Genomic DNA, 26842 nt, shown 5'->3' on the forward strand with positions numbered 1-26842 from the left:
GTAGAAATCAATAGCAATTCTAATAAAAATAGTAGCATAGATAAATACATGAAGCTTGGGATCCATGTATTTCCTCTTTTGCAATATATGTCTTGGTGGGCATTCATTTCTGATAGAGAAAATTTTCATCAATATTTGGACTTAGGATGTAGCCTTCTTAATGAGTTCATTGTTTTAACATAGAGTATAATATCTTGGCAATGTCTTTATCTTCACTTTCAGTCTGCTCAGAAAGCCTAAGATAGTGGAAGCAAGTCGCTGAACCAGACAACATGTGCAGAAGTCGAGATTGGAGAGTTCCAGTTTCTTCCTGAATTCTGGCATACATTTGTAAGACTTTAATTTTTGAGAAAGGCTCCCTCAGGTTGCTTCAAGGTGTTAATAAGCCAAGGGAAATTGCACAAGAACCAATGCAATTTCAGCATTATACTGACCTCATCCCCTACTTGTTGCTCACTTGTGAGCTAATTTATATGAAAGAAATATGCATGGCTTCAGAGCGGAGTTTTTAAAAATTCTAGGCCCCGCCATTGTAGTGCCCAGACTGTAGAGAGATGGAAAGAGCCAAGAAGAAAAATCTGGATAAGCTAAAACTTAAAATTTATCTTCAACCATGGGCAAGAAACCAAGAAGCTAAGGAAAGGTGGGCTTCTTTTTCCAAAGGATAAGCGTGAACACTGGTTCACCTGTGGCAGAGCACGGGAAAAAGAGATCTCATATGCTGTCCTCATAAATAAGAAAAGATTAGCTAAAAAGTTAAAGAATTACCAAAAATGAGATGGGTTAGTGTGAGAGTATAGAACTGGGTTGGGCGGGGCGGGGCGGTGGTCACACACACTGGGGACATTGCTTCTTTATCTCCATGAGCTCTGGATGCTCATCTTATGGGTAAGACTGGGGGTCGAAGACCTGGAAGGAGCAGTTCCCACGGAGCAAGGGCCTTGAGCTCCTGGAGGTGGGCAGCAAACCCCGACACCCTCAGCGCGTGGGGAAGGACGTAGAAACACCCCTACCTCTGGTCAGGAGGCTCTCCTGGGTCCAGTATCCTACACCAACCCCAGGAGGGTTCTCCTATTGCTGGAGGAGGGTAGGAAACTCTCGTCTACCCAGGACCTCTCAAAGATACAAGGTAGAGTTTGGCTGCCAGGGGAAGGGGGAGGAGGATCGCTGAGAGAATCCCCAAACTGAAACCCAAAATACAGGACTTTCCTAGGCCAACGGTGAGCCAGGAGAACGAAGAAACCACCCCCACCTTTCTGCCCATCTCCCACCACCAGGGTAGCAAACCCCAAGTGAAGAGCAATATTTATCTTCTTTTGGATGAGAGGCAAGAGCATTGAATGGGATCCTCTTTGAGGCACAGACAAATAAGGAAGGATGAAAAATAAGGGTAGGTTACCTGACACCCTAAGCTTAAGGCAAAGTTAGACCAGAGTTTCTTAACAGTGTCACTGTTGACATTTGGGCCACATAATTCTTGGCTCTTCTGTACATGTGTGCATAGTCACTTCAGTCGTGTCTGACTCTTTGCAACCCTATAGACTGTAGCCCACCAGGCTCCTCTGTCCATGGGATTCTCCAGGCAAGAATACTGGAGTGGGTTGCCATGGCCTCCCCTCAGGGGATCTTTCAAATCCAGGAATCCAGCCTGCATCTGCTTGCATCTCCTGCATTGCAGGTGGATTCTTTACCCACTGAACCATCTGGGAAGCCCTGGTTGTCCTATGCATTGCAGGATATTTAGCACTATCATTGGCCTCTACCCACTAGATTCCAGTATCAACCACCTCCTCTAGTTGTGACAATCAGAAATATCTGTAGACCTTGTTAAAATTTCCCTGGAGGCAAAAATAACTCCTTGTTGAGAACTATTGTGTTAGAGAAATTTGAAGTTAGCAATGTACTGAAGATGGACATAAGCATAATAAAACTCAACTCACCTTAACTTATTACTAAGTTAAGTCAATTGACTCAATCTCACACTAAAGTCTTGAAAGAAAAGGCATACCTATTTTCCTGACCTATATGGTATTTAGTTTAGTTTCTATTATTTTATACATGATGTCTAGCACTCAACAAAAAATTATGAGACAGAAAAAAAAAAGCAAGAAAAACCAACTCAGTGTTAAGAGCCAAAGTTATCAACAGAATCAAACTCAGAGACAATTTTGATGTTGTTACTATCAGGGGGGAAATGATTATGATTAATATTTAAAAGCTCTAGTGGGTTAGTGAACAACATGCATGAACAGGTGGAGAATTTGAATAGAGAGATGAGGAGGGGAAAGAGAAGAAAAGGAGGAGGAGGGGGAAAAATACAACTGACACGTCATATGTAAACACTGAAAACCAAATATTCTCTAAAACAAAAGATAATTAACTCTCTAAAACAGAAATAGTAGGAAACACTGTAGTTTTATTGTATAAGAATTTATTGTGTAAGAGTAAAATGTTTGACAACAGCAGAACAAAAGATGGGAAGGAGGAATTGGAGGTTTACATATACATGATCCCTTATAATATTATTTGAAGGTAGCATGTAATAAATAAAGATGTATATTGCAAACTTAAGGGTACCTACTAAATATCTTTTAAAGAAGTCTAAATAATAAGCCAATACTAGAGATAAAATTGAATAAAATTATTCAATTTAAAATCAGATGAAAAGAGGAGCAAAGTGACATATGGAACAAATAAAAAACAAGTATTAAAATGACAGATTTAAGTCCAAACAGTAGCAATAATTGTATTAAATATAAATGAATAAATATATCAATTAAAAGACAGAAATTATTAAACTGGATTAAAAAAGCAAGATTCAAATTAGATGCTTTTATAAGAAATCAGCTTTAAATATGAACATTTATTTAAGGAACTTAAAAGTAAAAGGATGGAAAAGGACATACCATGTAAATGCTAATCAAAAAAAGCTGAAGTGACTATATTAATATAACACAGAGTAGACTTTAGAACAAAGACTATTACCAAGATTACAGAATGAAAACATAATAAAGGGGTTCATTCATCAAGAGCACATGACAATCTTAAAGAGATATATACTTACAAACTTAAAAATACATGAAGTGAAAACTGATGGAAATAACAAGAGAAAAGATAAATCCACAATTATAATTGGAGATTTCAGCTTTCCTATCTCAGTAATAGGTAGGACAAGTAGACGGAAAATGACCAAGGAGATAGAAGATTGAACAATATTAACCAGCTTAACCTACTCAAAACAGTCACAGAACATGCCACCTAACAATAGTGTAATAAATATTATCTTTTCAAGTGGAACATTAACAAGATAGATCATATTTTGGGCATAAAAAATCTTAACCAATTTAAATGAATTGAAATAGTATAAAGAATGTTTTCTGACCAGATCTCTAGTTCAAAGAATTAAACTAGAAATCAACAGCAGAAAGATATCTGGAAAAGTCACAAACATTTAGAAATTAAATAATACAATTCTATTTAACCTGTGAGTGTCCAGGAGTCTCCAGCAGAGGCATGGGTCAACAGTGGCCTGCAGTGGGGTCAGGGACACTGAATACAGCAGTGCTTGCACAAGCACAAGCCCTTTTGAAGGAGGTCACCATTACCATCATTACACCTACCATAGTTCAGCCTCAGGCCAAACAACAGGCAGGGAACACAGCCCATCCATCAACAGAAAATTGGTTTAAAGATTTACCAAGCGTGGCCCTGCCCACCAAAACAAGACCCAGTTTTCCCCACAGTCAGCCTTTCCCACCAGGAAGCATCCATAAGCCTCTTATTCTTATCCATCAGAGGGCAGACAGAATGAAAACCACAATCACAGAAAACTAATCAAACTCATCAAATGAATCACAGCCTTGTTTAACTCAATGAAACTATGAGCTATGCCATGTTGGGCCACCCAAGATGGACAGGTCATGGTGGAGAGTTTTGACAAAATGTGGTTCACTGGAGAAGGGAATGGCAAACCACTTCAGTATTCTTGCCTTGAGAACCCCATGAACAGTATGAAAAGGCAAAAAGATACGACACTGAAAGATGAACTCCCATGTCTGTAGGTGCCCAATATGCTACTGGAGAAGAGTGGAGAAATAACTACAGGAAGAATGGAGAGACAGAGCCAACGTGAAAACAATGCCCAGTTGTGGATGTGACTGGTAATGGAACTAAAGTCTAACACTGTAAAAAACAATATTGCATGGAGACCTGGAATGCTAGGTCCATTAATGGAGGTAAATTGGAAGTGGTCAAACAGGAGATGGCAAGAGTGACCATCGACATTTTAGGAATCAGCGAGCTGAAATGGACCAGAATGGGTGAATTTAACTCAGATGACCATTATATCTACTACTGTGGGCAGGAATCCCTTAGAAGAAATGGAGTAGTCCTCATAGTAAAAAAAAAGAGTCTGAAATGCATTACTTAAGTGCAATCTCAAAAATGACAGAATGATCTCTGTTCATTTCCAAGGCAAACCATTCAATATCACAATAATCCAAATCTATGCCCAACCACTAATACCAAAGAAGCTGAAGTTGAACAGTTCTGTGATGATTTACAAGACTGTCTAGAACTAACACAGAGAAAAAGATGTCTTTTTCATCATAGGGGACTGGAATGCAGAAGTAAGAAGTCATAAGACGCCTGGAGTAACATGCAAGTTTGGCCTTGGAGTACAAAATGAAGCAAGGCAAAGGATAACAGAATTTTGCCAATAAAATGCACTGGTCATAGCAAACACCCTCTTTCAACAACACAAGAGACGACTCTACACATGGACCTCACCAGATGGTCAATACTGAAATCAGATTGATTATATTATTTGTACCCAAAGATGGAGAAGCTCTATACAGTTAGGAAAAACAAGACCAGGAGTTGACTGTGATTCAGATCATGAACTTCTTGTTGCAAAATTCAGACTTATATTGAAAATAAAAGGGAAAACCACTAGACATTCAGGTATGATTTAAATCAAATCCCTTATGATTATACAGTAGAAGTGACAAATAGATTCAAGGGATTAGATCTGATAGAGTGCCTGAAGAACTATGGATGGAGGTTTGTGACATTGTCCAGGAGGCAGTGATCAAGACAATCTCCAAGAAAAACAAATGCAAAAAGGTGAAATGGTTGTCTCAGGAGACCTTAGAAATAACCAAGAAGAGAAGAGAAGCTAAAGGCAAAGGAGAAATGAAAGATATACCCATCTGAATGCAGAGTTCCAAAGAATAGCAAGGAGAGATAAGAAAGCCTTCCTCAGTAATCAATGCAAAGAAATAGAGGAAAACATTAGAATGGGAAAGACTAGAGATCTTTTCAAGAAAATTAGAGATACCAAGAGAACATTTCATGGAAAGATGGGCACAATAAAGGGCAGAAATGGTATGGACCTAAAAGAAACAGAAGATATTAAGAAGAGATGGCAAGAATACACAGAAGAACTATACAAAAAAGATCTTAATGACCCAGATAATCATGATGGTGTGATCACTCACCTAGAGCCAGACATCATGGAATGTGAAGACAAGTGGGCCTGAGGAAGCATCATTACGAACAAAGCTAGTGGAGGTTATGGAATTCCAGTTGAGCTATTTCAAATCCTAAAAGATGATGCTGCGAAAGTACTGCACTCAATATGCCAGCAAATTTGGAAAACTCAGCAGTGGCCACAGGACTGGAAAACATTAATTTTCATTCCACTCTCAAAGAAGGGCAATGCCAAGGAATGTTCAAACTACCACAAAATTGCACCCATCTCACACACTAGCAAAGTAATGCTCAAAATTCTCCAGGCTAGGCTTCAACAGTATGTGAACCGTGAACTTCCAGATGTTCAAGCTGCATTTAGAAAAGGCAGAGGAACCAGAGATGAAATTGCCAACATTCGTTGGATTATCAAAAAAGCAAGTGAGTTCCAGAAAAACATCTACTTCTGCTTTTTTGACCATGCCAAAGCCTTTGACTATGTGGATCACAACAAACTGTGGAAAGTTCTTCAAGAGACGTGAATACCAGACCACCTTACCTGCCTCCTGAGAACTCTGTATGCAGGTCAGGAAGCAACAATTAGAACTGGACATGAACAACAGACTGGTTCCAAATCGGGAAAGGAGTATATTGTCAAGGCTATATATTGTCACCCTGCTTATTTAACTTATATGCAGAGTACATCATGTGAAATGCCAGGCTGGATGAACCACAAGCTGGAATCAAGATTGCTGGGAGAAATATCAATAACCTCAAATATGCAGATGACACCACCCTTATGGCAGAAAGTGAAGAAGAACTAAAGAGCCTCTTGATGAAAGTGAAAGAGGAGAGTGAAAAAGCTGACTTAAAACTCAACATTCAAAAAACTAAGATCATGGTATCTGGTCCCATCACTTCATGGCAAATGGAGAAAAAAATGGAAACAGTGACAGACTTTATTTTCTTGGTCTCCAAAATCACTGCAGATGGTGACTGCAGCCATGAAATAAAAAGATGCTTGCTCCCTGGAAGAAAGTCTATGACCAACCTAGACAGCATATTAAAAAGCAGAGACATTACTTTGCTGACAAAGGTCCATCTAGTCAAGGCTATGGTTTTACCAGGGGTCTTGTATGGATGTGATAGTTGGACTATAAAGAAAGCTGAGCACCAAAGAATTGATGCTTTTGAACTGTGGTGTTGGAGAAAACTCTTGAGAGTCCCTTGGACTGCAAGGAGACCCTACCAGTCCATCCTAATGGAAATCAGTTCTGAATATTCATTGGAAGGACTGATGCTGAAGCTGAAACTCCAATACTTTGGCCACCTGATGTGAAGAACTGACTCATTTGAAAAGACCCTGATGCTGGGAAAGATTGAAGGCAGGAGGAGAAGGGGATGACAGAGGGTGAGAAGGTTGGATGGCATCACTGACTCAATGGACATGAGTTTAAGCAAGATCCAGGAGTTGGTGGTAGACAGGGAAGCCTGGTGTGCTGCAGTCCATGGGTTCACAAATAGCTGGACATGACTGAGCAACTGAACTGAACTGACTTAACCTGTGGTCAAAGTCACAAGGAATATTACAAAAATATTTGAATAGAATGAAAACAGAGCATATAAAAATATAAGGGGTAGAGCTGAAACAGTGCTTAGAAGGAATATATAGCTGTAAACACCTCATTAAAATAGAAGATCTTTAAATCAATCAAATCAATCTAAGCTATCACCTTAAGAAACTATTAGGCAGACGCTTTAACCTTTGAGCCACCAGGGAAGCCCATTAAAAAGAAAAGAGAAAGCTAAACATAAAATAAGCAGAGAAAGGAAATACTGAGGTAAAAATGTTTTTTTTTTTCCATTTATTTTTATTAGTTGGAGGCTAATTACTTTACATCATTACAGTAGTTTTTGTCATACATTGAAATGAATTAGCCATGGATTTACATGTATTCCCCATCCCAGTCCCCCCTCCCACCTCCCTCTCCACCCGATCCCTCTGGGTCTTCCCAGTGCACCAGGCCCGAGCATTTGTCTCATGTACCCAACCTGGGCTGGTTATCTGTTTCACGATAATATACATGTTTCAATGCTGTTCTCTTGAAACATCCCACCCTCGCCTTCTCCCAGAGTCCACAAGTCTGTTCTATACATCTGAGTATTGGGTTAGCCAAAAAGTTCATCCAGGGTTTTCCACAGTAAACCCTGAACAAATTAACTTTCTGGCTAACTCAGTATTTATTTATTTGTGTGTCTCACTCAAAACTTGTATGTAAGAATTAAAAGTGTTTATGAAGAATATTTCACTATGTTGAAAATGTTTATAATGTATACTTTATAGTGAATAAAGTACATATAAAATTGTATAATATATACTGTATGATCTTAGTGATAATAAAAATATTATTTCTAATTAAAATTAAAAAAAAATAAGCAGAGAAAGGAAATAATAAAGAGCAGAAATCAACAGCATTGCAAACAGAAAAATAATATGGACAGGAAATGAGACAAAAAGTTGCTTCTTTAAGATCTGTAAAGTTGATAAGCCTCTACCCAGATTAATTAAGGGAAAAAAATCTCAGATACCAATTGTTGTTGTTATTTAGTTGCTAATTCATGTCTGACTCTTTGTGACACCATGAACTGTAGCCTGTCAGGCTCCTCTGTCGGTGGGAATTCCCAGGCAAGAATTTTGGAGTGGGTATCCATTTCCTTCTCCAGGGGATCTTCCCAACCCAGGAATTGAACCTGTATTCCCTGCATGGCAGATGGATTCTTTACCACTGACCTATCTGGGACACTCCAAATAACAATATAAGGATTGAAATAGAACACATCACTACAAATCATACAGACATTAAAAAGCTAATAAGGGAATACTATGAAAAACTATATCCATTAATTAAACAACTTGGATGAAAGCGCAAAGTTCTTAAAAGTTATATTTAAGAAGCCATAGGTAACCTGAATCACTATATATTTTGTTAAAGAAACTTAATTTATAGTTAAAAGCTTTTCTATAAAGAAAAATCAAGCCTAAAATGTCTTTATTGCAAAATTCCACCAGATGATTTTGGTTAAAAATAATGCCAATATTAGACAAACTTTTTCAGAAAATAGATGAGAAGCAATAATTCTTAAGTCATTTTACGAGACTAGCAGACAAAGATATTGTATGCAGAGAAAACTACAAGCCAATATCCCTCATGAATATAAATACAGAATTTGTCAACTGAATATCAGAAATACATAAAAAGAATAATATTGATACATTATGATCAAGTGGAGCTGATTCTAGGAATGCAAATACATTCAACACTTTAAAAACTGTCCATTGTAATTTATTGCATAAAGAGATTAAATAAGAAACCATATGACCACCTCAGTAGATACAAGAAAAAGCACTGGACGAAATTCAAAGTCTGATCATGATCTATCTATCTATTCTCAGAAAAGTAAGAATAGACTCCTTAATTTGATAAATGGCTTCTACAGAAATCCTACAACTGACATCACACTTGATAAGGGATTGAATAATTTCCCCCTAAAACTGGGAACAAGGTACCGATATCCATTCTCAAACTTATATTCAAAATTATCCTGAAAGTCCTAGATAGTACAGTGAGGCAAGGAAAAAAATAAAAGGGCATACATGTTAGAAAGGAAGAAATAAAATTGCTTCCACTTGTAAATATTATCATAGTCGATACAGAAAATCCTTAAAAATCTACAAAACAGCTACTAGAATTAGTAAATGAGGTCAGCTAGGATTAAGGCTACAACACCAACATGCCAAAAGTGATTATATTTCTATACAGTAGCAATGAATGTTAGTAACTGAAATTAAATATACACCATTATACACATGTATGAATGGCTGAGTCACTTCACTGTTTACCTGAAACTGCCACAACATTGTTTGTTAATCAGTTATACCCCAATACAAAACAAAAAGCTTTAAAAGGCATCTAAACATCATTGGCAAAAAAATTAAGTATATACCATTTAAAATAAAGCACAACACAGAAGCAGTCTAAAGGTCCATTGACAAATAAATGGATAAAGAAAATGTGACACATATATACAATGGGATGTTACGCACTCATAACAAAGAACGATAATGCCATTTGCTGCAACGTGGGTGGACCTGGAGATTATCATACTAAGTGAAGTAAGTCAGACAAAGACAAATATCCCATGATATCGCTTATATTGGGAAAAATGGTACAAATGAACTTATTAATATTTGCAAACAGAAATAGAGTCACAGATGTGAAAAATAAACTTATAGTTACCATGGGGGAAAGGGAAGGAGGGATAAATTGGGAGATTGGGATAGACCTATACACATTATTGTACACAAAATGGGGCTCCCCCGATGGCTCAGTGGTAAAGAACCTGCCGGCTAGTGCAGGAGATGCAGGTTGAATCCCTGGGTTAGGAAGAGTCCCCTGGAGAAGGGAATGGCAACCCACTCTAGCATTCTTACCTGGGAATTGCCATGTAGAGAGGATCCTGGCGGGCTCCGTCCTTGGGACTGAGCTGTTTGACCTAGTGACGGAGCACGTATATAAAACGGACATAAGTGAGAAGAAGCCGCTGAGAGCACAGGGAGCCCTGCTCAGCTCTCTGCAAGGGTCGACATGGGAAAGAATATAAAAGGGAAAGAATATAAAAAAGAGGGGATACGTGTGGATGCGTAACCGCTTCACTCTGCTGTGCAGCGGAACCAATACAACATCATGCATCAACTATGCTCCGATAAAAGTTAAATAAATACGGTGCTGTTTACAACGGCACCTAAGAACGTTACACAGGTTAACGTCTAACAAAGTATGTGCAAGATCTGTATTCTGAACACTATTAAACTGAGGAAAGAAATCAAATAAGACCTCAATAAATGGAAAGATAAACTATCCTATGGGTTGGAAGTCTCAATATTGTTAAGACAGTGATGGTTAAGAGTGAGTGTTAAGATTGTTAAGAGTACGTTAAGGCTGTATCTTGTCACCCTGCTTATTTAACTTATATGCAGAGTACATCATGAGAAACGCTGGACTGGAGGAAGCACAAGCTGGAATCAAGATGGATGGGAGAAATATCAATAACCTCAGATATGCAGATGACACTGCCCTTATGGCAGAAAGCAAAGAACTAAAGAGCCTCTTCCATGAAAGTGAAAGAGGAGAGTGAAATAGTTGGCTTAAAACTCAACATTGAGAAAATTAAGATCATGGCATCTGGTCCCATCACTTCATGGCATATAGATGGGAAACAGTGGAAACAGTGGCAGTCTTTATTTTGGGGGGCTCCAAAATCACTGAAAATGGTGACTGCAGCCATGAAATTAAAAGACACTCTTTGGAAGAAAAGTTATGACTAACCTTGACAGCATATTATAAAACAGAGACATTACCAACAAAGGTCCATCTAGTCAAGGCTATGGTTTTTCCAGTGGTCATGTATGGTTGTGAGAGTTAGACTATAAAGAAAGCTGAGCACCAAAGAATTGATGCTTTTGAGCTGGGGTATTGGAGAAGACTCCTTGAGAGTCCCTTGGACTGCAAGGAGATCCAACCAGTCCATCCTAAAGGAGATCAGTCCTGGGTGTTCATTGGAAGTACTGATGTTGAAGCTGAAACTCCAATACTTTGGCCACCTGATGTGAAGAGCTGACTCATTTGAAAAGACTCTGATGCTGGGAGGGATTGGGGGCAGGAGGAGAAGGGAACGACAAAGGATGAGATGGCTGGATGGCATCACTGACTTGATAGACATGAGTTTGAGTAAACTCCGGGAGTTGATGATAGATAAGGAAGCCTGGTGTGCTGCAGTCCATGTGGTTGCAAAGAGTTGGACACGACTGAGCGACTGAACTGAACTGAACCGAAGACAGTGATTCTCCTCAAATTTATCCGTAGATTGAATGCAGTCTCAAGTAAATCTCAGTAAGATTTTTTAGCAGAAATCAACAAGTTGCTTCTAAAATGTTTATGAAAATTTAGAATAGTCAAGTCAATTTAAAAAAAGTCTTGAAAAGCTATATTATCTATTTCAAGTCTTATTATAAAGCTGCAATAATCAAGATATTCTTGTACTGTGAAAGGATAAACACGTAGATCAACTAAACAGAAGAGGGTCTAAAAATAGAACCACACATATACATTAGGCTGATTTTCAACAAAATTAGAAAGGCAATCCAGTGGAGAAAGGATGACTTTCAATAAATAGTTCTGGAAGAATTAGACACTCTATAACAACAACAGCAATATTTACCATAATATTAATAATAACATTAATCCATACTTCTATAAAACTTCAAGAAAAAAGCACAGGAGAAAAATCTTTGTAACCTTGAGTTAAACACTGAATTCTAAGGTATAAAAACCAAAAACAATCCAATTAATTAACTGAACTTTATCAAAACTGAAAACTTTGCTCTTTGGAAGAAAGTGTTATGAAAATTAAAAAAAATACAGACAGGGTAGAAAGTATTTGCAAAGCACCCATCTGATAAATTATATGTAGAACATATAAATGTAACAATGTGGATATCAATAGACTTATTGTGGTGATCATTTTGCAATACATACATATTTTCAATCATTATGCCATGCCCCTGAAACTAATATGTCAGTTGTATTTCAATCAAAAAAGCAGTACATAGAATTCTCATGACTCAATTACAAGAGCACAAATAACTTTATAAAACATGGGAAAAATTTTAATAGATGTTTCACCAAAGAAGCTATATGGATGGCAAATAAACACATGAAAAATATACGGAATCATTGGTCATTATAAAGGTGCAAATTAAAACCACAATGAGCTACTACTACATATTTATCAGAATGGCTGAAAGAAGAGAAAACCCAGTGATAATAAATACTGGTGTGTGTGTGTGTGTGTGTGTGTGTGTGTGTGTGTGTGTGTAAGCCTAGAACTCTGTGGGGTGGTAGGAATGAAATGGTTGAATCATTTCGGAAAACAGCTTGGTGGTTTCTTATAAAGGTAAACATGCATTTACTAAAGGGTTCAGGAATCTCACTCTTGGGTATTAATCAGAGAAGAATGAAAATTCATGGTCACAGAAAAACCAGCATTTGCGTGTTTACAGCAACTTTATTCATAATCACCAAAAAACTGGAATTAACCCAAATGTCTGTCAACATTCATTTCATGGATAAGTAAACTGTGGCACATCCACGCATTGGAATATTTCTCAGCAAGACAAAGAAATAAGCTACAGATGTGTGCAGGTCGTGTATATCTGAAGTGAGTCATGCCAAGTGAGAGAAGTCAGACTCCAAAGGCTACAAACTGTATGATCCCAACTCTATGACGTCCTGGAAAAGGCAAAACTGTGGAGACCCACCACGCTGGTGGTTGTCAGGGCCTGGGGCAGAGCCATCAGCGTGGATTACAAAGGAGCCTGAGGGAACTTTTGGGGTGATGGAAAAGTTTTATATCTTGATTGTGGTGATAGTAAATGTAGATCTGAAAGAAATCTAAACGTTAACCACACTTGTTCCCCAAGTGATCTGGCATCTACTGCTGATGAAGGCTGTGTGCTGCTTTCTGCCGGAAAATGTTTGGGACCCACAGGGCCCAGGGTCAGAGAACCTCTCCGCCTGAACTGGACAGGCTTGTCTGGGATGCGCGGGCAGGCTCCGGGCCCAGCCCTGCTCCTCTCACCCACCAGCGTCCAGGGAGAGGTTAGTTTCCCCCACACCAGCTTCTGGGGTCCCCAGATCTAGGGAATTCGCAGCTGCCTCCTGATGTGCTCGTGACCTCCAGCCTGCCAGTGTGGGCGCCACACCCCACCAGTCTCCAAACCGAAGTGAAGTTCAAGCTAGCTCCTCGTAGCTCCTGGAGGCAAACCCTCCGGGCAAGTGAAAGGGTCCCAAAGACCCCAGTGGGGTGTTTCGATCAGTGTAAACTGTTTTGCAGCCTGTACTTTCAGGGACCAGGCCAGGAGTTAAGACCCTGTTGTTAACAGTCACTTTATCCTCCCCGCCTACTCTGCAGAGCTTGGCAGGAAGGCAGAGGAGCAGCGGGCAACAGATGCACATGGGCGGCTGGGCGGAGGCCCAGCAGATGGGAAGAGGCAGTGTGAAGGCCAGTCTGCCCTCAGTGCTGAAGGGCCCTGTTTTCTTGGGGTCAAGCGTAACCTTGCTTGCTCTGTGAAGCCCCTCTGCCTTGGCCTTTATCAACCTCTCCTCACGCTCCGATTCCATTTGATCACTATGTAACCAGCTAGAACTGAAAGCGTGATCTGCAATCTGAAGGCCTGTACTTTGAGAAATTGTGCGTTTGCCCTGCTGAGGTTCTAGGAAGGTAGTAATGGGGGCGTAGGAGAGAGAAGATGGTGGAGCAGACAGAACCAGGGCTTCTGTCGCCGTAATGGCTAATCTTTCCAACTGCCTTTAAGTCCTGACTTGGCTAAAGCAGTGTGGCCCTTCCCTGCCACCCTGCAAAAGGTGCCACAACATCTTGATAAGACAGAAGGGGAAGGGATCCTTTAAGAGAAGACCCTGCAGGAATAAGGTGTGTGTTTTCAAGCTCCTCTGGTCCTCCACTTTCCCCATCAGATGGCAGAGGAAAGTTTTTCTGAGTTTTCTACAGCAGAAACCCATTGGCAAGACAGAGATCACCTGGCCGCCCGCCAAGCTGAGCGGAGATGCTGCATGGCAGAGACGAGGCGGTGAGCGTTTGTGCATCTCTGGTACCTGGAACAAAATATGCTGAGCTGCAAAGTGTGGCTTTCAGAAGTCACCAATGCCATGTGACACTGCATGTCAGCTGTTCACATCTTTATTACTGACCTGCGGGACCCACTGAGGCGGTTACTGTGTGTGAGACAGATTTGGGTCCCGTGGGTTACTGCACACCCCAAGCAATGATGCTCACCAAGGGGTGTCAGGCCAACTGCAAGACCCCGAAGGTGTAGAAACTCTGCTCCTGTCAGTTCCTTTGGGGGTGCATGTGTGTGTAGGCATGCGCATCCCTCTTCCAGGCCCCAGGGTGTAACAGCTGAGAGGGATCGGGCTCCCGGCTACAGGAACTTGCTCTCTGCATGGTTTTCTCGTCTCCCTCTGCTTCCGCCAGGCCTCCCTGCCGGCCCATCTGCCAGAGCCTTCCGCCCCCTCTCTCACGCTCCTCTTTGAGGTGGTAACTAACCAACACAGCTATGCCCTTGTGGCTCCCTCTCCAGCCTCTCTCAGATTAATGGGACAGAAACATGTGCTTGCATCTGATGCCAGTAATCATCCTGAGTGACCGCAGAGAGGGAGATTAAGCAGAGCTCCTGGCCTGGCCCCGGGGGATATGGTTACAGGAAGAAAGCATTTCTTGACAGCAGCGGCCCTGGCTCCCTCTCACCTGCCCCCTCCTCCTTCCCAGGCTTGTTAAATCCCTTGAATATTTTCCATGAGATTAATTAAGGTCTAGCCAGCAATGGTCCCAGTCACTTCAGAACTGGGTTTTGATCTACTTTTTTGATTTGCAGACAAGGAGATGGATGTGAGCAGAACATACTTCTATATTCCTGCCTTTGATGTCAACTCTGGGCTCATCTACTTAGGACATTTTCACAGTGAAAAGTAAATAAGTACACGGTTATCTAGCCCAATGACTTAATTCAGCAAATATCAACCATGAGCAAATTACTCTTCTGGAAGGATAAAATCTTTGCCCAAAGGGCACTAGTGTGAGCAGTGAGGCACATACTCAAACTGATGTGACGTGAGGGTGTGTATGCTGAGTGTGCTGAGAGAAACACAGGAAATGCAGGGAGCATAGGGAAGGGAAGCACTCCTGGCTGGGGAAACCCAGAAAGGCTTCCGGGAAGAAGTGGCATTTGAGCTGAGCCTTGAAGGAAGGTAGGATTTTTGATGAACAGAGAGAACAGGAAAGGCTTTATATGAGAAGTGTTCAGCTTAAGCAGAAGCCCAGAGATAAGATGACACAGGGTATTCAGAGATGAGCGAGAATTTGAGTTAAATCGCAAGAGTCTGTCATAGAGGAGAAGTGGTAGGTGAGAAGTGGGTCTGGAAAGACTGAATTTTGAAGCATGATAGTGTCAGGCTTAGGAGTTGGGAGGAGCTGGGAGTTTCTTGTTTCTTGTCGGGAGTTGGGAGTTTCTGCCAATAGCAATGGGAGCGATTGAAGGTCTTAGAACAGAGGAGTGACAGGCTTGTGTCTTCTTGATTGGACTTTTTAAATAGTACCCTTGTAGAAGCGTACTATGGAGATTGTGAGATGGGGTGGCGGAGGAGAGGATAGAGATGGCTCAGTGAGGAGGTTTGGAAAAGAGTGGAAAATAAGCACTTGATGGGACTGGAAAGAGACATTGCAAAGAGGCGACTGGTTGGATTTAGGAGGTGAGGCCAGTGGGTGAACTAGAGATGATGCTGAGATCGGAGAGTGGTTACTGGAGGGCTGGCGATGCCATGCAGAGAGGGGCGTAAAAAGGAAGGATCAGCTCCAGAGCAGCGGATGACCGGTCCAGCCTGGGATATTCAGACACCCAGGAAAGGCGCCTGCGACGAGACGTCCTCAGAGCATGGCATCGGGGCCGGCGTTGACGCGAGAGCTGTGATGTGAGGACCATCAGCAGGGAGGTGCCAGATGAGGCTCCGCGAGGGGTGTAGTGAGGGACGGCAGGGTGTGGGCAGCCGAGCTCAGAAGCTCGGGGCTCTGGGGAAATGGCCATGTGAAGAAGGTAAGGAAGGGACCTCCTGGTGATCCAGTGGCTAAGACTGCGCTTCCAATGCAGGAGCCTGGGCTCCATCCCTGGTCAGTGAATAGACCTCACATGCCACAACTGAAAATGGTCTCTCACGCGGCAACCAACACCCCGTGTGGCCAAATTTAAAAAAAAAAAACACAAAACAAAAAAGGATAGGAAATCCTGAGGGTTTCCTGTCCCAGAAGCCAAGAGATTTCCTGACAAATGCTGAACTGGTCAAGGATGAGGACTGGGCCTGGGCTGCTGAGGAGGTGGTCCCCGGGTCCATCCTGAGGCTCCGGTGGGTGGAGAGAGAGGAGGGGTGGAAGGCAGATCAGAAGCTGGTGAAGGTGAGTGGGTGGTGAGGAAGTGTAGGCATGAGGGTATTTCCTGGAGAGCTTTTAAAAATAGGACAGGGGCCCCTTGTTTGGTGCTGGAGAAGGCCTCCTGTCTGGGACCCAGGAGATGGATGCCAGAGGCCAAGAGGAACCCCAAGCTGAGATCTCTTGTGGATGTTTGTGATATGGTTTTCCTCCAAAGCCAGAAGATGTGGCGCGTTCGATCGCTGGAGGCAGGGAGCAGCTGGTGTTTGACGTCAGGAGGCACTCCTTCAACTGACCCAGTGTGTGGTACCCCAAAGGGATAAAGCACTGGCTTGGTGGCTGCTAGACTGTTCCCGAGCCTGGTTTTAGGGACCAACCTGGGGTGACCAGGAAGCTCTGTTCTTCAGAGACTCTGATAGAGGTGCATGGAAAATAAACAAAGGGATGTGCCAGCTTCCACCAGCCCTTTTATATTCCCCAGGAGGAAAAAATCTGTCCTTTTGAAGATAGATGAGGTTCATTGATCTTTACTTAGGAGAAGCTGTCAGAAAAAGCCCAAGCGTGGGACCTTGCCCGAGGATGCCTGATTATCCTGGTTTGGGGAGAGCAGGAACATCACTGCCAGCCATGGGAATGTCTTCCTGGACCGGCCCAGCCATTCCCAGCCCCAGAATGCTCTCCCTGACCCCCCATGACAGCTGAGCCTCCAGGACACTGCCAGATCGGCTTGTGTGAGGTTTAAAATCATATACCCTGACTTTGACTAGCTCCTGGCAGGAGAAACATCCAGAGTCTGGATTTGGGGCCTGTGGATAAGTCACTTGTTACCAAGGGAGGTTAGCGCATCTCCGTCACCATTTTAGGAAGGAGGTCTCTTTCACTGTTACATGTTGTAGCTATTTATAGAGTCCTGCAGCCAGTATCTCTTTCAGTCTGCAGGAATTCTCCACGTGTGTTATCTTAGAGGGTCTCAAGGCATTGCCGCCCACCACGAAAGACACAGCTGGCAGGGGAGGGCAAGCAACGGTAGGACTTTGACTCCGGCTCGGTCCAGCACCGGGGATCCTGAATCTGGCAAGGAGAGGCAGAAAGAAACAAGTGCAGTTTATCATTTATTGGCACTTCCTGAAAGTCTAGAGGTGACAGCATCAAATATCCAGAGCAGGGATACATCACTGCAGTGTCCTAACCACTTCTTCCCCTAGTGACCCCAGCTCCGGTTCTGGTTCTTTGCTTTCCGTGTATTTCCCAGGCCTTTCTATCTCCCAGTGATGTGTTCCCAGTCTTTGACCCAACAAACAAAGTTTCTGTGGCTTGCAACCCAGAACCCTGACCCAGTGAGGTACAGTTAAGAGATAATCGGGACCCAGGAAATGAGCTCCACTGGACCCAAGAGGCCAGCACTGAGTAAAAGTCTCTCTCCTGCCAGGATCTCAGAATGTCAACCTTTTAGTGGGCGAGACAGTGAAGAAACAAATGTTTACACATAAACACACATGTGTATATACATCAGATGGTGAGAGGAGAAAAATAAAGTACTGCAAAAGAGAGAAAGTTGAAAGGGCTCTGTTTCAGACAGGGAGGAGAAGGAAGCCTGGTTGGAGGAGGCAGGGCTGACCGGAGACCTGAGTGCAAGCGCGCTGCTGAGGCAGATACCGGGGGGAAAAGCCTTACAGTCAAGGGAACCCCAAGTACAAAGGGCCCAAGGCCAAAAGAAAAAGTGTCATCTCTCTCTCCCTCCCCCTGCAGAGCTTCCCGAGAGCAGGGATTCAGTCTGTTTGTTCATTGCTGTACCCACTGTTTCCAGAACACGTTTGGGCTCATGAGTATTTGCTAGTTGAACGGAGAACGAGCGAGCATCCGGCTGGCAGCGAGTCAGGGTCTGGCTAGTCACCACAGCCCTTCCGGTGAGCCTCCCACGGAGGGGCAGAGCGGAAAAGACAGTTGGGGGCAGCTCTAGGACAAGGGCAACCTGGCGGGGACAGGATGGGTTACCTTAGTCATCTCCGGATGTCAGGAGGATGAAATTACTTACTGTCTGTAAATTTCTTAGCACCGCGCGCAGAGTGTGCTCTAAAAGTTGGCTATTGTTAATACTACTCCTCTTCCCAATCAGTAATAAACCAAAAACCTATGTGTCTATGCCCTCTTGGACTCGGTCTATTGTTTCTTCGTATTGAATTTATAAATTGCTCATCAAATATTCATGTTGTTTATCTGCCAAGGAGCAGTTACAGGCAGCCTCATTTACGATACTATTGTTATTGTTTAGCCACTAAGCCGTGTCTGACTCTTTAGCGACCCCGTGGGCTGTAGCCTGCCAGGCTCCTCTGTGAGATTTCCCAGGTAAGGGTACTGGAGTGGGCTGGAGTGGGTAGCCACTTCCTCCTCCAGGGGATCTTCCTAATTCAGGGATCAAACCTGTGTATCCTGCATCTCCTGCATTGGCCGGCAGATTCTCTACCACTGAGCCTCCAGGGAAGCCTACAATACCGTTACCCTGTTGTTTATCTGGCGGGAGCCTTCTCTCGATTCCCTTTTCCTTGATGCATGATTAAGGGGGTGGTCTCTGGCCCCCCAGGCACTTGTTGATTCCTTTGGGGGAAGGGAAATAGAATCCACCATGGAGCTTCCTCAGTGAGGGACCTGTCCCATCTCCATGCCCCAACCCGTTAAAGTTAGGGATCAGATGGGGGCAATGATCACAGGCATGGAGCCTTGTGGGCTCATGGCTCCAGCTCTGGGGTCCCCCTGCCCCTCCTCCTCTCTCCCCCTTGCCCTAACTGTCTTGGCTTCTCATTTGCACCCGGCCCCTGCCCTGACCTTCTCTCGGCCTGTGGCACTACTCCCCAAGGAGAAAAGTCCACCCGGCACCTTGTATGATAGTCCACCTTGTTTACCGCACATTCTTTCAGCCAGCGGGAAATGAGGTCAAATGAAACGGAACTCCCGGTCAATGTCCAGCACCTCCTTTCCCTCTGTCAGACACCCCGCTGACCCTCGAGTGAACTGACTCTGCAGCCTTCTCCTGTCTTGACAACCAGTCGGCTTTCCCGGCCCAGGAGGTGTGACCTTTCACAAACATGATCCCCGGGGCAGGCTCAGGGGAGCACCTTCCTCCTAGTGTCCCCTTCAACCCAAGAGCTAGAGCCAGGTCTCCAGGCAGAAGTGGTGCATTTAGATATCACATCCTAGATTAACCGGCAGGTTCTCCCCTGATGAGGACTCTGTATGCATTGCATGTGGGCATTTAAATTGGTGTAATAGCCTTTGGGAGGGCTATTTGGCAATATATATAAAAAGCCTTAAACATATAGATTCCTCTGACTCAGTAATTCCACCCCTGGGAGTTTATCCTGAGAAAATACTCAGAGATGCAGCCAAAAATGTATGTATAAGAATGTTTACTGTAGTGCTAGTTATAATAGTAAAAAAAAAAAAAATCAGAAAGAATCCACAGGGACTGTGATAAATAATTTATGATACTTTTCTACAGAGGAATACTAGGCATTCTGATTTTGAAAGTGTACTTAAAGCATATATGATGATACGGATTGTGGCTTCTCTCCTTTTTTTTCCTGATTCTCTCCTTTTGCCCTCTGGATCATCACCAGGCGGCCTGCCCTTGACCTCCCTCTGGGTTTGTGCTGTGTGGACACAGCAGGAAAGTGAAGGCAGGGCTCTGACTCCTGGGCTGCTTCCACTGGGCCGGGCGGCTCCTCCCACCCCTCCTGCCCCCTCTGCTCCAGGCCCCTGACCGCCCCTCCTGCAGGCTTACTCGGAGGGCCTCTTCTTGGTGCTCTGTCCAGGTCAGCATGCCTCCGAGTTCCTTCACCAGTCTTTGGGAGGTCAGAGCGAAACCTGTTTCGGAGGACCCGCACTGGACAGTGCAGAAAAGGAGATGCTGACAACAGGAGGTTAAGGAGCTGGGTCAGGCCCGAAAGCAGCACGATCCCAACTTTGTGCACAAAATAAGTATGTTCAGAAAAGGAAACCGTATCTGCACTTAGCAGGGAATAAAGGACTGGAAGGAAATATATCAATGATTAACCGTCTTCACCTCTGGTGGTGTGATTGTAGGTGATTTTTCTGGTCTTACATATACATTTCTGTATTTTGTACCTTCTTGAAAATAGTCATGTATCACCATTAAAGTGGGGAAAATGTTGAGTTAACCTACATTTAAAAACAAAACTGAGATTTCCCTGATGGTTCAGTGTCTAAGACTCTGTGCTCCCAGTACAGAAGGCTGAGAGGTTCAATCCCTGGTCAGGGAAGTAGATCCCACAAGGTTTAAGATTCTGCACACTCCAACTAAGACCCAGTACAACCAAAGAAATTTTAAAAATATATATATTTTTGAAAAGACTGAGATTTTAAAATATAAAAATAAAACAAAATTGAAATAAAGTAGAAGAATTAACTAGTTGCTGGTCAGTTACCTACCAGTATACAGAAGACAATAGATTTTAACTAAATGTATGATAATGTGATTTAAAAGAAAAGTAAACATCTCAGGGTGAATTGAAACTAGGCCTTGACTGTTTCCATCCCACCCGGTCTGAAGCTGAGATTCTTGTCTGATGCTGAGCTGTGGTCCTGGTTAACATAGCTCCTTGCTGGGGTTGGGCTCTCCCATACACCCTGTTCTGGCTCTGCCCTCGGCCTTGCCTCCTGGGGTGCTGCCGGGGGTCTGGGGGAGGCCCCAAGGATCAAGCTGAAAATGAGATCACAACAACTTAATACTTTGGCACATCCCAAAATGTTTCCTTAAGTATTATTCCACATTCATTTAGAAGGGAGGAATTCCGATTTTCTATTAGCAAAGCTTATATGCCTCCACGTCCTAAGGAAGGGATTTATTTAACACCAGACACAGCATTACCTTTTGGCTTATTTGCACTGGTCTTCCTTTCCCAGTTTCTCCAGCACTCCTAACTAAAAAGAGTTTAGCTGTTTGTCCACTTGGGTGGCCCAGTGGTAAAGCATCTGCCTGGCAATGCAGGAGATGTGGGTTTATCCCTGCAAGTGGTAACCCACTCTAGTATTCTTGCCTGGAAATCACAGGGACAAGGAGCCTGGTGGGCTACAGTCCAGGGGGTCACAAAAGAGTTGGACTTGACTGAGCAACTAAGCAACAGTAACTTATCCACTTAGGAGAGAAGTAACACATACAGAGATATGGTTACAATAACTCATTCAACATTTTTAAAAGTAGATTTTTTTTTGTTTGTTTTTTTTGTAAAGGGTGGTGGTAGAATGGGAATTTCATATGGGCAAAACTTTTTAGTAAAGCTTGATTTTTTTCAGATTTCTTTCCTAGTTTCTAAATCAGATGGTTTCTTTAGAAACATGCTATGGGGGTTACATTTTAAAGGAAGTAAAATTAATTGCTTGTACATAGTAAAGCTCCCCCTTGCAGGACTTACTTTTAGAGTTTCAGCTCGTGGAGCCTTGGCCTTGAGGAAGCATTCAGCTGACTGGCCTCAGATTAAGAGGTGCAGACTCAAATAGCACCAGGCATCTTGCTTGAGCTAGTTACAAAAATAAGAAATAGTCAACCCTGGTGATTCAGACAGTAAAGAACCTGTCTGCAATTCAGGAGACCTGGGTTCAATCCCTGGGTCAGAAAGATCCCCTGGAGAAAGCAATGGCAACCCACTCCAGTATTCTTGCCTAGAAAATTCCATGGATAGAGGAGGCTGGCGGGCTACAGTCCATGGGGTCGCAAAGAGTCGGCCACTGATGAGCGACTCACAACCCTTATATAGTGACTGCTACATGCCAGGCTGGATTCTAAATGATTCACGTGTGTCCTCAAAACCGACACCCTTGCAATCAGGAACACAGACAAACTGCCTGGGGTCTTGCACATGTAGCAGTAGAATCTGGATTCGAACTCAGACAGGTTGGCTCCAGATTTTAGGTTCTAAAGCTATCAAACCTCTCTGTGCCCTTCAGGAATGTATTTTTACAATTTTTGTTGAAATATAGTTGATTTTTAATGTTGTGTTAGTTTCAGATGTACAGTGAAGTGATTCAGTTATATATACATATATATATATACATTTACACATACATACACATATTTATAGGACTTCCTAGGTGGTGTTAGTGGTAAAGAACCTACTTGCCAATGCAGGAAAGGTAAGAACCTCCCCTGGAGGAGGGCATGGCAGCCCATTTCAGTGTTTTGGCCTGGAGAATCCCATGGACAGAGGAGCCTGATGGGCTACAGTCCCTAGGGTCACAAAGACTAGGACAGGACTGAAGGGAACTAGTACACACACACACACACAATATATACATAGGAATGTATTTTCCATCTCCCTCAGGATGAGGTGTACTTTGACTGAAGTTTGCACTTTGACAATTATATCAAGTCATGCGTGGAAGCCGAAGCTAACTGGCTCAGTGTTTCTGATTGATTCCCGTGATCTTTTAATGCCTTTTGTGGATTGGTAACTGGAACAACTGCCCAGCTCTTCTGTCCCAAATCCTGCTTCGCTGGGCATCCAAGTGTCTCTGCTTATGCTCATTGGAAGAAACATCAGACATAGTCTTTCCGGCTCAGAGCCTAGAAGAGCTGCATCCTGCAGTCCCACGAGCTTTTGGTGCCTGAAAACACTCTGCCTCCTGGTTGGCTGCCAGAGGAAATAGTGTCTGAATTTTTCGGCATCCTTTGCAAGGTACAGTGGCCTCTAGATCAGGAAGAGGTTACTCCAGCAACCAAGGGCCTGCATCCTCCCTCCCAGCTCCAGAGGTGAAGGTATGCACTAATTACCTTCATCTGCAAAAACCACGTCTCTCTGAGCAGGGTGCCCTCAGCAGGACTTTTTAAAAACCTGCCGCAGGTTAAAAAGCAGACTTGCTTTTAATTTATTAAAAGACTTGGCATTTTTTTTCCCCACTGAGCATTTTAAAATGCAATTAGATGAAATGGAATAATAATCAAGCAAAAGTACTGAGGAGTTTTCACGTGAGTGGCCGTTTTTCTCACGCTCCTTTCCCTTTTTGGGCATTCCTGCTGGGACAGTGTGTTTGTCGTTGGAAGCCCCTTACCCATCCCCACATTCCTGCAGATCCAGGCTCTTGGGAATCAACTGCTGGATCTTCACACAACCCTTGCCAGACATCAGGGACTCATCACCCTACACTGTGCAATGGTGTGTCTCCTGATTTAGTGTATTTTTTCAAATTTCCCTTAAGATTAGGCTGAGCATGTGCATTTTTTATCTATTTTAAGCTTTTATTTTCCTACAACTTTAAAGGTCACTTCCCATTTACAGTTATTACAAAATATTGGCTATATTTCCCATGTCATACTATAGAATACATCACTGAGTTTGTCTTACACCCAGCATTTGTACCTCCATTCCCGCACCCCTATATTGCCCCTCCCCACCACTGTAGTAGCCACTGGTTAGTTCTTTCTATCTGTGAGTCTCCTTCTTTTTTGTAACATTCACTGGTTTGTTGTATGTTTTAGATTCCACATCAAAGTGATATTATACAGTATTTATCTTTCTCTGTCTGACTAATTTCACTCAGCATAATGGCCTCCAATTCCATCCATGTTGCCACAAATGGCAAAAGTTTGTTCTTCACTTATGACTGAGTGATAGCCCCTTGTACATATGTACCACATCTTTATCCATTCATCTGTCGATAGATAGCTTCCATGTCTTGACAACTTTAAATAAGAATATGTGCATTTTTAAATAAGTTCCTTACTTAGGGAACTGTGTGCCCAGCAGAGTTTGAGAACTACTGGCAACGCTGGGAGCAGGCCCACACCCACCTCTCCCGTCATCATGTCCCTTGGACTGACGCAGTGTCGGGAACACGGTGGATGTTACCCGAATGAGTGAATGAATGAAGTTTCATGAGACATGTTATAGGATTTTCTGAAAACAAAAAGCAAAAACCGCCCCCCCTCACTCACCAACGACAGTGGTCAAGGGAATGGGAAGTGGGGGGAAGTCAGGAGCCTCACACACTACGTATTGTTAGCAGGGTCAAGCACATACAGGGCACAGGGGTTGTGGTGAAATTACACGCACGGGTGAAGGGGAACCTCATGCCCATTAAGTACCACTGGGCCCTTGAAGTGTGAAAGTGTTAGTCGCCCGGTTGTGTCAGACTTTGTGACCCATGGACTGTAGCCTGCCAGATTCCTCTGTCCTAGAATTCTCCAGGCAAGAATACTGGAGTGTGTTGCCATTCCCTTTTCCAGCAGATCTTCCTGACCCAGGGATTGAACCCAGGTCTCCTGCACTGCAGGCAGATTCTTTACAATCTGAGCCATCTGGGAAACCCAGTTGGTCCCTTACCACTGGCATAACCAGAACAGCAGTCTGAGCTGGAAAGATCAGGATCCCCGCAGTGCTGACATCTTTACTATAAGTGCCAAAGAGGTGAAGAGATGTGGATCCTCTGGGCTGTGTCACAGCCTCCCTGCCCTGGCCCCAGGCTGCTTCAGGTCAGTTCAGTTCAGTTCAGTTCAGTCACTCAGTCGTGTCTGACTCTTTGTGGCTCCATGAATCGCAGCACGCCAGACCTCCCTGTCCATCACAAACTGCCAGAGTTTACTCAGACTTATGCCTGTTCAGTTGGTGATGCCATCCAGCCATCTCATCCTCTGTCATCCCCTTCTCCTCCTGCCCCCAATCCCTCCCAGCATCAGGGTCTTTTCCAACGAGTCAACTCTTCACATGAGGTGGCCAAAGTATTGGAGTTTCAGCTTCAGCATCAGTCCTTTCAATGAACACCCAGGACTGATCTCCTTTAGGATGGACTGGTTGGATCTCCTTGCAGTCCAAGGGACTCTCAAGAGCCTTCTCCAACACCACAGTTCAAAAGCATCAATTTTTCGGCGCTCAGCTTTCTTCACAGTCCAACACTCACATCCATACATGACCACTGGAAAAACCATAGCCTTGACCAGACGGACCTTTGTTGGCAAAGTAATGTCTCTGCTTTTTAATTTGCTGTCTAGGTTGGTCATAACTTTCCTTCCAAGGAGTAAGCATCTTTTAATTTCATGGCTGCAGTCACCAACTACAGTGATTTTAGAGCCCAAAAAAATAAAGTCTGACACTGTTTCCACTGTCTCCCCATATATTTCCCATGAGGTGATGGGACCAGATGCCATGATCTTAGTTTTCTGAATGTTGAGCTTTAAGCCCACTTTTTCACTCTCTTCTTTCACTTTCATCAAGAGGCTCTTTAGTTCCTCTTCACTTTCTGCCATAAGGGTGGTATCATCTGCATATCTGAGGTTATTGATATTTCTCCTGGCAATTTTGATTCCAGCTTGTGCTTCATCCAGCCCAGCATTTCTCATGATGTACTCTGCATATAAGTTAAATAAGCAGGGTGACAATGTACAGCCTTGATGTAATCTTTTTCCTATTTGGAATCAGTCTGTTGTTCTATGTCCAGTTCTAACTGTTGCTTCCTGACCTGCATACAGGTTTCTCAAGAGGCAGGTCAGGTCGTCTGGTATTCCTATCTCCTTCAGAATTTTCCACAGTTTATTGTGATCCACACAGTCAAAGGCTTTGGCATAATCAATAAAGCAGAAATAGATGTTTTTCTGGAACTCTCTTGCTTTTTTGATGATCCAGCAGATGTTGGCAATTTGATCTCTAGTTCCTCTGCCTTTTCTAAAACCAGCTTGAACATCTGGAAGTTCTCGGTTCACATATTGCTGAAGCTTGGCTTGGAGAATTTTGAGCATTACTTTACTAGTGTGTGAGATGAGTGCAATTGTGTGGTAGTTTGAGCATTCTTTGGCATTGCCTTTCTTTGGGATCGGAATGAAAACTTACCTTTTCCAGTCCTGTGGCCACTGCTGAGTTTTCCAAATTTGCTGGCATATTGAGTGCAGCACTTTCACAGCATCATCTTTCAGGATTTGAAATAGCTCAATTGGAATTCCATCACCTCCACTAGCTTTGTTCGTAGTGATGCTTTCTAAGGCCCACTTGACTTCACATTCCAGGATGTCTGGCTCTAGGTGAGTGATCACACCATTGTGATTATCTGGGTCGTGAAGATCTTTTTTATACAGTTCTGTGTATTCTTGCCACCTCTTCTTAATATCAGGCTGCATCAGTGCCTTTCACACGCCTGTGGAGCTGTCAGGCCGTCTCATGAGACCTGCACATCTCGGGTTGCACCCTGCTCCAGGGGCAGGGAGGGTCTCTACAGCACTTGCCTCTGTGCTTCTGGGGCCTAGCAGGGTGCCTGCACACACCTAATATGTGGTCCACAAACATCTGTGGAGTCCATCCACTCATAGCCAATGTGGATT

This window comes from Odocoileus virginianus, chromosome 12 (assembly GCF_023699985.2).
Source record: "Odocoileus virginianus isolate 20LAN1187 ecotype Illinois chromosome 12, Ovbor_1.2, whole genome shotgun sequence".
Classification (NCBI taxonomy): domain Eukaryota; kingdom Metazoa; phylum Chordata; class Mammalia; order Artiodactyla; family Cervidae; genus Odocoileus; species Odocoileus virginianus.